This window comes from Papio anubis, chromosome 20 (genome assembly GCF_008728515.1).
Source record: "Papio anubis isolate 15944 chromosome 20, Panubis1.0, whole genome shotgun sequence".
NCBI lineage: Eukaryota > Metazoa > Chordata > Mammalia > Primates > Cercopithecidae > Papio > Papio anubis.
Genome location: NC_044995.1, coordinates 36,106,238 through 36,116,041, shown reverse-complemented (window position 1 = coordinate 36,116,041; position 9,804 = coordinate 36,106,238).

Below are 9,804 nucleotides of genomic sequence, written 5' to 3'. Positions count from 1 at the left end.
TACATTTCTTAAATTCAAATGGACAAAGAACACGTAATTTTCCCCATTCCTCCCATGAAGCACAACTAAAACCCTGGACTAGACATCATACATAAAAACATGAGACTCTGAATATGATTCAGCCTTTAAAAACAAGAAAGCTTGTGTTTACAACGTGGATGAACTTGGAAGACATGTTCAGTGAAATAAGTCAGGCACAGAAAGACAAATACTTCCTATCTCACTTGTGGAATCTAAAAAGCTGAACTCCCATGTAGAATGGTGGCTCTAGGGGCTGAGGGAGGGAGGAGGAACTGAACAGATGTTGGTCAAAGGGCGCAAGAGGAATTGTTCAACATGGTGACTCAACATGGTCAATGTATTTTATTCTTGAAAAATGCTGAGTAGGCTGGGCACAGTGGCTCACACCTGTAATCCTAGCATGCTGGGAGACTGAGGGGGATCACCTGAGGCCAGGAGTTTGAGACCAGCCTGGGCGACATGACAGTTCATCTCTTTTTTTTTTAATATAAAAAACTTAATTGCTGAGCAGATTTTAAGTGTTCTTATCACAGAAAAAGAGATAAGCATGGATGTATGGTCACGGGTATGTCAAGGATATGTTAAATTGGCTTGATTTAGATATTTTACACTGTATACCTATGTCAAAACATGTTCTATGCATCATATTTACAATTTTGTCAATTAAAATTAATAAAAAGTGATTGGGAAATTGCATCATAACAGAAAAATACAAGACTCTGAATGGTGGAGAGAAGGCAGACAAGCTGGGGATTTCAGGACCCAAGGAATGACACAAAAGTGAATTCTTTGGTGGTTTGTTTTGTTTTGTTTTTAGCTGTACAGCCCAGACTTGGACCTGAAGAAGCTGGCAACCTGCAAACGCCAACGGGCACAGTCAAAAAAAGCAAAAGAAAAAGCCCAAACAAAATCCTGTTCTCCCTAGCCAAACGACCAGGAGAGGGGGCAGCCCAGCAAGACAAAACACACTTAAACAATTACTGCTAACTAAGCCAGTCCTTGGCCACGGGTTCGTTTTTCTGCCACCTCACTTTGGGGCTCCATCTTCACAGGGTGCGTTTCTCAATCCAGACGCTGGGGGGCGCGAGTACCTCGCGAGCCCCGCGACGGGTCATTTCCCCGGACACCGCGGAATGACCCTAGGAGGGGAGCTCCTAGGGACCCAGAGCCTCCCAGGGCTGTGCCTGTAGGTTTTCCAGAGGCCGCTGAAAACATTCAAGACCTGGAAGGAAAAAAAAAAAAACTGTAAAACCACACACTTTGATATTTGACAACGTAGAAGCAAGGCTACGAAATCAAAATCAAACGCTTGAAGGAAATGTCTACTTAGCTAGACATGGTGTCACGTGGATTCACGGTTGGTTCCAGAATTTCCCCCACGGTGTCATCACGTTGGAAAGTTACTTCTGGGTTAGCTGTTCTCTGTTGGCAAGACTGCCTGTACATGCACAAGAAGCATATGAGTTTAATTGGACCCCAATAATTTCAAAAGCAAAAAGATAACGATCCTTTCTACTTTTTTAACTTTTTTTATGTGTGTAACAGCGTCTTGCTCTGTTGCCCAGGCTGGAGCGCAGTGGCACAATCACAGCTCACTGCAGCCTCAAACTCCTGGACTCAAGCAATCCTCCCACTTCAGCCTCCCAAGTAGCTAGGAGGGTGCACACCACCAGGCCTGGCTAATTTTTTTATTTTTTTTAGAGTCGGAGTCTCACTATGTTGCTAGGGCTGGTCTCGAACTCCTGGGCTCAAGTGATCCTCCTGCCTCAACCTTCCAAAGTGCTGGGATTATAGGTGTTAGCCACCGCACCCAGGTTCTTCTTGTTTTAAACACAAAGAAATACATTCAATGTGAGTGCCTTTTAATGTTTGATATTAAACAAGTCCCCCACTAGTGCAGGTACCCAGGGATGCGCCACACAGCCCTCTGCCCTCACCTACGCTGTTCCCTTTGGCCTCCATCACCCTTCCCTTCCCACATCAGCCAATTTACCTCCCATTCATCCTTCATATTTTAGCTCAGTGTTACCACCTCAGGGAAACCTTCCCTAGTCCCAAGGGACAAGATAGTTTTTCTTCACCTGGAATATCCTAAGTGCTCAATAACGAATGAATGAATGAATGAATGAATGAATGAATGAACACAGGTGCGTAAGCATGAAAGGTTTGTCCTTGTAAGGCCTTCCCATGCAACTCAAAATACATATGACCTCACTGCAAAAATATGAATACTGGCTCACAAAGTCATCCTGCAAAATCAGGCACATTCAACAAGAGCTCCTCTCTTCCTGCGGGCCCTCTGTGCCAGCGCTGTGCTGAGCCATGTCGGGGCAGCAGAGAAAGCTCAACCCCAAACCCTGCTCTTGAGAAGCTCCTCTCTGGGGGTTGGAGCACAGAGCCAGACACAGACGTCCCTCTCCTGTGTGTTCAATGAAGGGAGGAAGGGAAGGAGGGTGGCCAGGATAAATGGGTGGGTGGGTGGATGGATGAAGGGATGGAGGGATGGATGGATGAATGGGTAGATGGATGAATGGATGGAGGGAGAAATGGAGGGATGGATGGGTGGATGTATGGAGGGATGGATGAGTGGATATATGAAGGGATGGATGGGTGGATGTATGGAGGGATGGATGAGTGGATATATGAAGGGATGGAGGGATGAATGGATGGAGGATGGATGAATAAACAAATGAATGGAGGGATGAAGGATGGGTAGATGGATGAATGGAGGGAGGGAGGAATGGAGGGGTGGATGGGCGGATGGATGGATGGATGGATGAATGGAATGGAGTGGATGGAAGGGTGGAATGGATGAATGGAAGGAATGGAGGATGGTGGACGGATGGATGGAGGAATGGAGAGATGGAGAGATGGATGGATGGATGGAATGAGTAGATGGATGAATGGATGGAGGGAGGGATGGATGGGTGGAGGATGGATGAATAAATGAATGGATGGAGGGATGGATGGATGAATGGGTAGGTGGATGAATGGATGGAAGAAGGAGGGAAAGAGGGATAAATGAGGGAAGGGTGGAGGGATGGCTGGATGAATGGGTAGATGGATGAAGGGATGAAAGGAGGGATGGAGGGATGAATGGGTGAATAGATGTTTAGGAATGGGCCAGAGCAAGGGCCCGGATATGGGGAGTAGTGACAGGAATATGTCCCATAGAAGGCGCTTGGACTTGGTGTGGAGAGCAGGGTATGAGAAATCGTCTGTAGGAACAGGGACATTCCAAGCAGAGTAAACTGCAGAGGCAAAGGCCCTGCAGCTTGAGAAAACCTGATTTCAGGATAAAGTAGGGAGCGGGAAATGGCTACAGAGGAGACTGGCAAGGACAACTGGAGCCAGGTTGTGAGGGACCCATCTACAACCCTTAACCACGAACTTTGCTCCAAGAGATACCTCGAAGTATTGGCTATTCTTAGTAGCAGTATTAGGGTAGTTTGACACACTCAAGAGTTTATTGCATGCTAATAGCTTCCCCTTTTAATTTCAGTTTGGAAAACATGTTTTATAGTGTTCACAACACTACTACAGTGGTGCAATATTTAGTTTTTAAATCAAGATGCCTGTTCAAAACTGTTACGCAATGGCCCACACCTGTAACCCCAGTGCTTTAGGAGGCCAAGGCAGGAGGATCCATTGAGACCAGGAGTTTGAGACCAGCCTGAGCAACATACACAGTGAGACCCCATCTCTACAAAAAAAAGAAGAAAACATTGTTTTAAATGTTGGAACATGAAAAGATGTTCAACATGATTAGCCATCAGATAAATGCAAATCAAAACCAAAATGAGGCCAGGCATGGTGGCTCACACCTGTAATCCCAGCACTTTGGGAGGCCAAGGCAGGAGGATCACTTGAGGCCAGGAGTTTGAGACCAGCCTGACCAACATGGCAAAAACCCCGTCTCTACTAAAAATACAAAAATTAGTGGGGAGTGGTGGCTCATGCCGTAATCCCAGCTACCTAGAAGGCTGAGGCAGGAGAGTCCCTCGAACCCAGGAGGCAGAGGTTGCAGTGAACTGAGATCGCGCCACTGCACTCCAGCCTGAACAACAAAGCGAGACTCTATCTCAAAAAAAAAAAAAGAGAGAGAGAGAGAGAAGAAAGAGAGACTTCACACTTCACACTCACTGAGGTGGCTATAAGCAACAATATAACTACAGATGTCAGCAAGTATGTGGAGAAACTGGAATCCTTGTACATTGCTGGTGGGAATGCAAAATGGTGCAGCCACTATGGAAAACAATCTTGCAGTTTCTCAAAAAGCTAAATATAGAAATCCCTCATACCTCCTCAATTCCGCTCCTAGAGATATACCCAAAAGAACTGAAGGACTGCAAATAGATATTTGTACACCAGCATCACAGCAGCTCTATTCACAATAGTAAAAAGGTAGTAACAACCAAATGTCCATCTGGGACAATGGAATATTACTCAGCAATATACAGAAATAAAGTTCTGGCCAGACACAGTAGCTCATGCCTGTCATCCCAGCACTTTGAGAGGCCAAGGTGGGCAGATCGCTTGAGCCCAGGAGTTCGAGACCAGCCTGGGCATCACAGCAAAACCTTATCTCTACAAAAAATACAAAAATTAGCCAGGCGTGGAGGTGCACGCCTGTAATCTCAGCTACTCAGGAGGGTGAGGTGGGAGGATTGCTTGAGCCCAAAAGGCAGAGGTTGCAGTGAGCCAAGATCAAGCCACTGCACTCCAGCCTGAGGGACAGAGCGAGAGAATCTGTCTAAAGCAAACAAACAAATAAAACCTCAGACAGTATTATGAGAACCAGGACTTTGCTTTTAATTATAATTCTCTTAGTTCAATAGAAGTTGAGAGAAGACTCAACACTTATAGAAATACTTAAATAGAAAAATATAAGTCTCGGCCAGACGTGGTGGTTCATGCATGTAATCCCAACTCTTTGGGAGGCCAAGGTGGGCAGATTATGAGGTCAGGAGATCAAGGCCATCCTGGCTATCACGGTGAAACCCCATCTCTACTAAAAATACAAAAAATTAGCCGGGCGTGGTGGTGGGTGTGAACCCGGGAGGCGGAGCTTGCAGTGAGCTGAGATTGCGCCACTGCACTCCAGCCTGGGTGACAGAGCAAGACTCCTTTTCAAAAAAAAAAAAAGAAAGAAAGAAAGAAAAATATAAGTCTCAACAGGATTTGATGAAGGCTCAGGTGTGAGTGTGAGAGAAAGGCAGTCAAGGGTGAGTTCAAGTTTTTGGATGAGAATGACCAGAAGAATGAAGCTGCTATTTACTGAGATCATTACCAGGTCTCTTGCAGCCTCAAAAAAAAAAGGAAATTTTCTTTTTCCTTTTTTTTTTTTTTGGAGACGGGGTCTTATTCTGTCACCCAGGCTGGAGTTCAGTGGCCTGATCATAGTTCACTGCAGGAGTCAATGGTTTCAGCGACCTCGCAGCACTTACGGTGTTCTAGGTGAAGACAAACGTATCGTGTTCTTTCAAAAACAAAGTAAGTTCTAATCCATGCTGCAACGTGAAAGAACCTCAAAAACAAGCTGAGTGCTTTGGGAGGCCAAGGTGGGTGGATCTCGAGGTCAGGAGATCCAGACCATCCTAGCTAACACGGTGAAACCCCGCCTCTACTAAAAATACAAAAAAAAAAAAAAAAAAAAATTAGCTGGGTGTGTTGGCGGACGCCTGTAGTCCCAGCTACTCGGGAGGCTGAGGCAGGAGAATGGCGTGAACCTGGGAAGCGGAGCTTGCAGTGAGCAGAGATCGCGCCACTGCACTCCAGCCTGGGCGACAGAGCGAGACTCCATCTCAAAAAAAAGAAAAAAGAAAAAAGAAAAAAAAAAAGGTAAGTGAAAGAAGCCAGACACAAAAGGTCACATAGTGTATGATCTTCATTTTCTTTCTTTCATTGCTACAAAAGCTCCAGCACAGGCAAATCCAGAGAGACCGGAAGTAGATTGGTGGCTGTCAGGAGCTAGGGAAGGGGAACCAAAAGTGATGACAGTGGTTGCTGACGAGGACGGGGTTTCCTTTAGGCATGATGGGATGTTCTGGAATTGGAGAGAGGCGACAGCTGCGCAACAATAGAAATGTACTAAACACCACTGAACTGTTGACTTAAAAATGGACAAATTGCCCTGGCACGGTGGCTCACACCTGTAATCCCAGTACTTTGGGAGGCCGAGGAGGGCGAATCACTTGAGGTCAGGAGTTCGAGACCGGCCTGGTCAACATGGCAAAACCCTGTCTCTACTGAAAATACAAAAATTAGCCGGGTGTGGTGTCGCATGCCTATAATCCCAGCTACTAGTGAGCCGAGATCACGTCACTGCACTCCAGCCTGGGCAACAGAGCAAGGCTCCCATCTCCAAAAAATAAATAAAAATAAAAAATAAAACAAAATGGTTAACTTTACGTTATGTGAATATTACCTCACTTAGAAAATAAATGTCGGCCGGGCATGGTGGCTCACGCCTGTAATCCCAGCTCTTTGGGAGGTCAAGGCTGGTGGATCACCTGAGATCAGGAGTTCGAGACCAGCCTGGCCAATATGGTGAATCCCCATCTCTGCTAAAAATACAAAAAATTAGCTGAGCGGGCCGGGCGTGGTGGCTCAAGCCTGTAATCCCAGCACTTTGGGGGGGCCGTGGCAGGCGGATCACGAGGTCAGGAGATCGAGACCATCCTGGCTAACACAGTGAAACTCCGTCTCTACTAAAAAATACAAAAAACTAGCTGGGCGAGGTGGTGGGCACCTGTAGTCCCAGCTACTGGGGAGGCTGAGGCAAGAGAATGATGCAGAAACCCGGGAGCTGAGCTTGCAGTGAGCTGAGATCTGGCCACTGCATTGCAGCCTGGCTACAGAGTGAGACTCCATCTCAAAAAAAAAAAAAAAAAAAAAAATTAGCTGGGCATGTATGGTGCCTGTCAGTCTCAGCTACTCGAGGCTGAGGCAGAAGAATCGCTCAAACCCGGGAAGCAGAAGTTGCAAGCAGAGATCATGCCTCTGTGCTCCAGCCTGGAAGATAGAGCAAGACTCCATCTCACAAAAAAAAAAAAGAACTGGGGATGGGGATAGATGCTGAACTGGTTTTGATTTGACATAGAGTCTGTGGGCTCAAAAGCAAGACCAGCCAGGAAACAAGGGCACCCAGGAGGTGTCCGAACTCTCAGGACGGGAGCTCGAAGGACACAGTGAGCTTGACATGAGAATGGTGATGGAATCTGCAGTTTACTTACCCACCCACACAGTCCTCTCCTAGTAGTTCCTTGAGGGTGGGAGCCACATTTTGTGTGTGTGTGTGTGTGTGTGCCTTTGTACATGTGTGCACATGCATGTAATATTTCAGGCAAAAAAAAAAAGCATAGAGAGACTGGGCATGGTAGCACACACCTGTAATCCCAGCACTTTGGGAGGCCAAGGTGGGAGGATCACTTGAGCCTAGGAGTTTGAGAACTGCCTGGACAAGATGGTGAGACCTTGTCTCTATATATTAAAAAATAAAAGTAGGCCAGGCTCAGTGGCCCATGTCTGTAATCCCAGCGCTTTGGGAGGCTGAGGAGGACGGATCGCCTGAGGCCAGGAGTTCCAGACCAGCCTGGCCAACGTGGTGAAACCCCATCTCTACTAAAACTACAAAAATTAGCCAGGTGTGGTGTGCATACCTGTAATCCCAGCTACTTGGGAGGCTGAGGCAGGAGAATTGCTTGAACCCAGGAGATGGAGGTTGCAGTGAGCCAATTGCGCCATTGCACATCAGCCTGGGCAACAGAGCAAGACACTGTATCATAAATAAATAAATAAATAGCATAGATAGGGACCAGGTATTGTGGCTCATGCCTGTAACCCCAGCACTTTGGGAGGCCAAGGCAGGAGGATCACTTGAGCCCAGGAGTTGGAGACCAGTCTGGGCAGCATAGAGAGACCTCGTCTCTACAAAAATAAATAAATAAATAAAAATAAAATAAAAAATTAAAAAGCATAGATAATAAATCAAGCTAGAACACAGCTTGTATTCATTACCAAATTTAAGAAGAAAAAAAAAAATCACATGGCCGGGCGCGGTGGCTCAAGCCTGTAATCCCAGCACTTTGGGAGGCCGAGACGGGCGGATCACAAGGTCAGGAGATGGAGACCATCCTAGCTAACACGGCGAAACCCCATCTCTACTAAAAAAATACAAAAAACTAGCCAGGAGAGGTGGCAGGCGCCTGTAGTCCCAGCTTCTAGGGAGGCTGAGGCAGGAGAATGGTGGGAACTCGGGAGGCGGAGCTTGCAGTGAGCTGAGATCTGGCCACTGCACTCCAGCCTGGGCGACAGAGCGAGACTCTGTCTCAAAAAAAAAAAAAGAAAAGAAAAAAAAAATCACAGATAAAACTGATAAAACTGATGCTGCGAGGGACTCAGTGGGAGGTAGTTGAACTGCCCCACTCAAGAGTGAGGAAGCCAGGGACTCACCCAACAAGCCCTGTCACTCAACAGCCGAGAGTCACCCCTAGGAGTGGGAACTCCCAGTACATCCACGTTACCCCCATGTGCAGGCTGAGCCTGCTCCTGTGGTCAGATGAAGCCCTCGGGCATAGAGACACCTGGTGGTAGAGGTGAAGGGTCAGTGTGTCTGGGTGCCATCCACCCAGATGACACCCTGCACATGGGCTGGGGGAACAGTGTTGCTTCAGCATGTTTGCTGATAAAAATGAAGGAGCAAGCCAGGTGTGGTGATTCACACCTGTAATCCCAGCATTTTGGGAGGCCAAGGCGAGAGGATTGCTCAAGCCCAGGAGTTCGAGACCAGCTTGGGCAACACAGCAAGACCCCATCTCTAAAAAATTTTCAAAATTAGCTGGGTGTGCTGACCTGCATCTGTTGTCCCAGCTCCTCCTGAGGCAGGAGGATCACCCGAGCCCAGGAGGTCAAGGCTGCTGCAGTGAGCTATGATCTCACCACTGCACTCCAGCCTGGGGGACACAGCAAGATCCTGTCTCTACAAATAAAAACTTTAAGGCCGAGCGCAGTGGCTCACGCCTGTAATCCCAGCACTTTGGGAGGCCGAGGCGGGCGGATCACAAGGTCAGGAGATCGAGACCATCCTGGCTAACACAGTGAAACCCCGTCTCTACTAAAAATACAAAAAAAATTAGCCAGGCGTGGTGGCGGCGCCTGTAGTCCCAGCTACTCGGGAGGCTGAGGCAGGAGAAAGGCTTGAACTCGGAAGGCAGAGGTTGTAGTGAGCCGAGATCCTGCCACTGCACTCCAGCCTGGGCGACAGAGTGAGACTCCGTCTGAAAAAAAAACAAAAACAAAAACAAAAAAAAATTTTAAAAGGAATAAGTGAGCCAATAGGAAGGAGGTAATCCTATTGCAGGAAAGAGTTGGGAGAATTGCTGAATGTCTGAACCCAAAAGAGGGGATGAGATGGGGATGCAGTGGGGTCAGGGGCTGGCCTCAGCCAGAACCGTGGACAGCTCCTCCGTTTCCTTTCTAATTGACCCAGGTTAGCTGCGGAAGGGATGAACGTCTGAGGCAGAATAGGGAATTAGGATAACCAAGAGTTAAGGCACAAGCATAAGAACAGCAGGTGCGGCCGGGCGCGGTGGCTCATGCCTATAATCCCAGCACTTTGGGAGGCCGAGGCGGGCGGATCACGAGGTCAGGAGATCGAGACCATCCTTAACAAGATGAAACCCCGTCTCTACTAAAAACACACACACACCAAAAAAAAAAAAAAAAAATTAGCCGGGCGTGGTGGCGGGAGCCTGTAGTCCCAGCTACTCAGGAGGCTGAGGC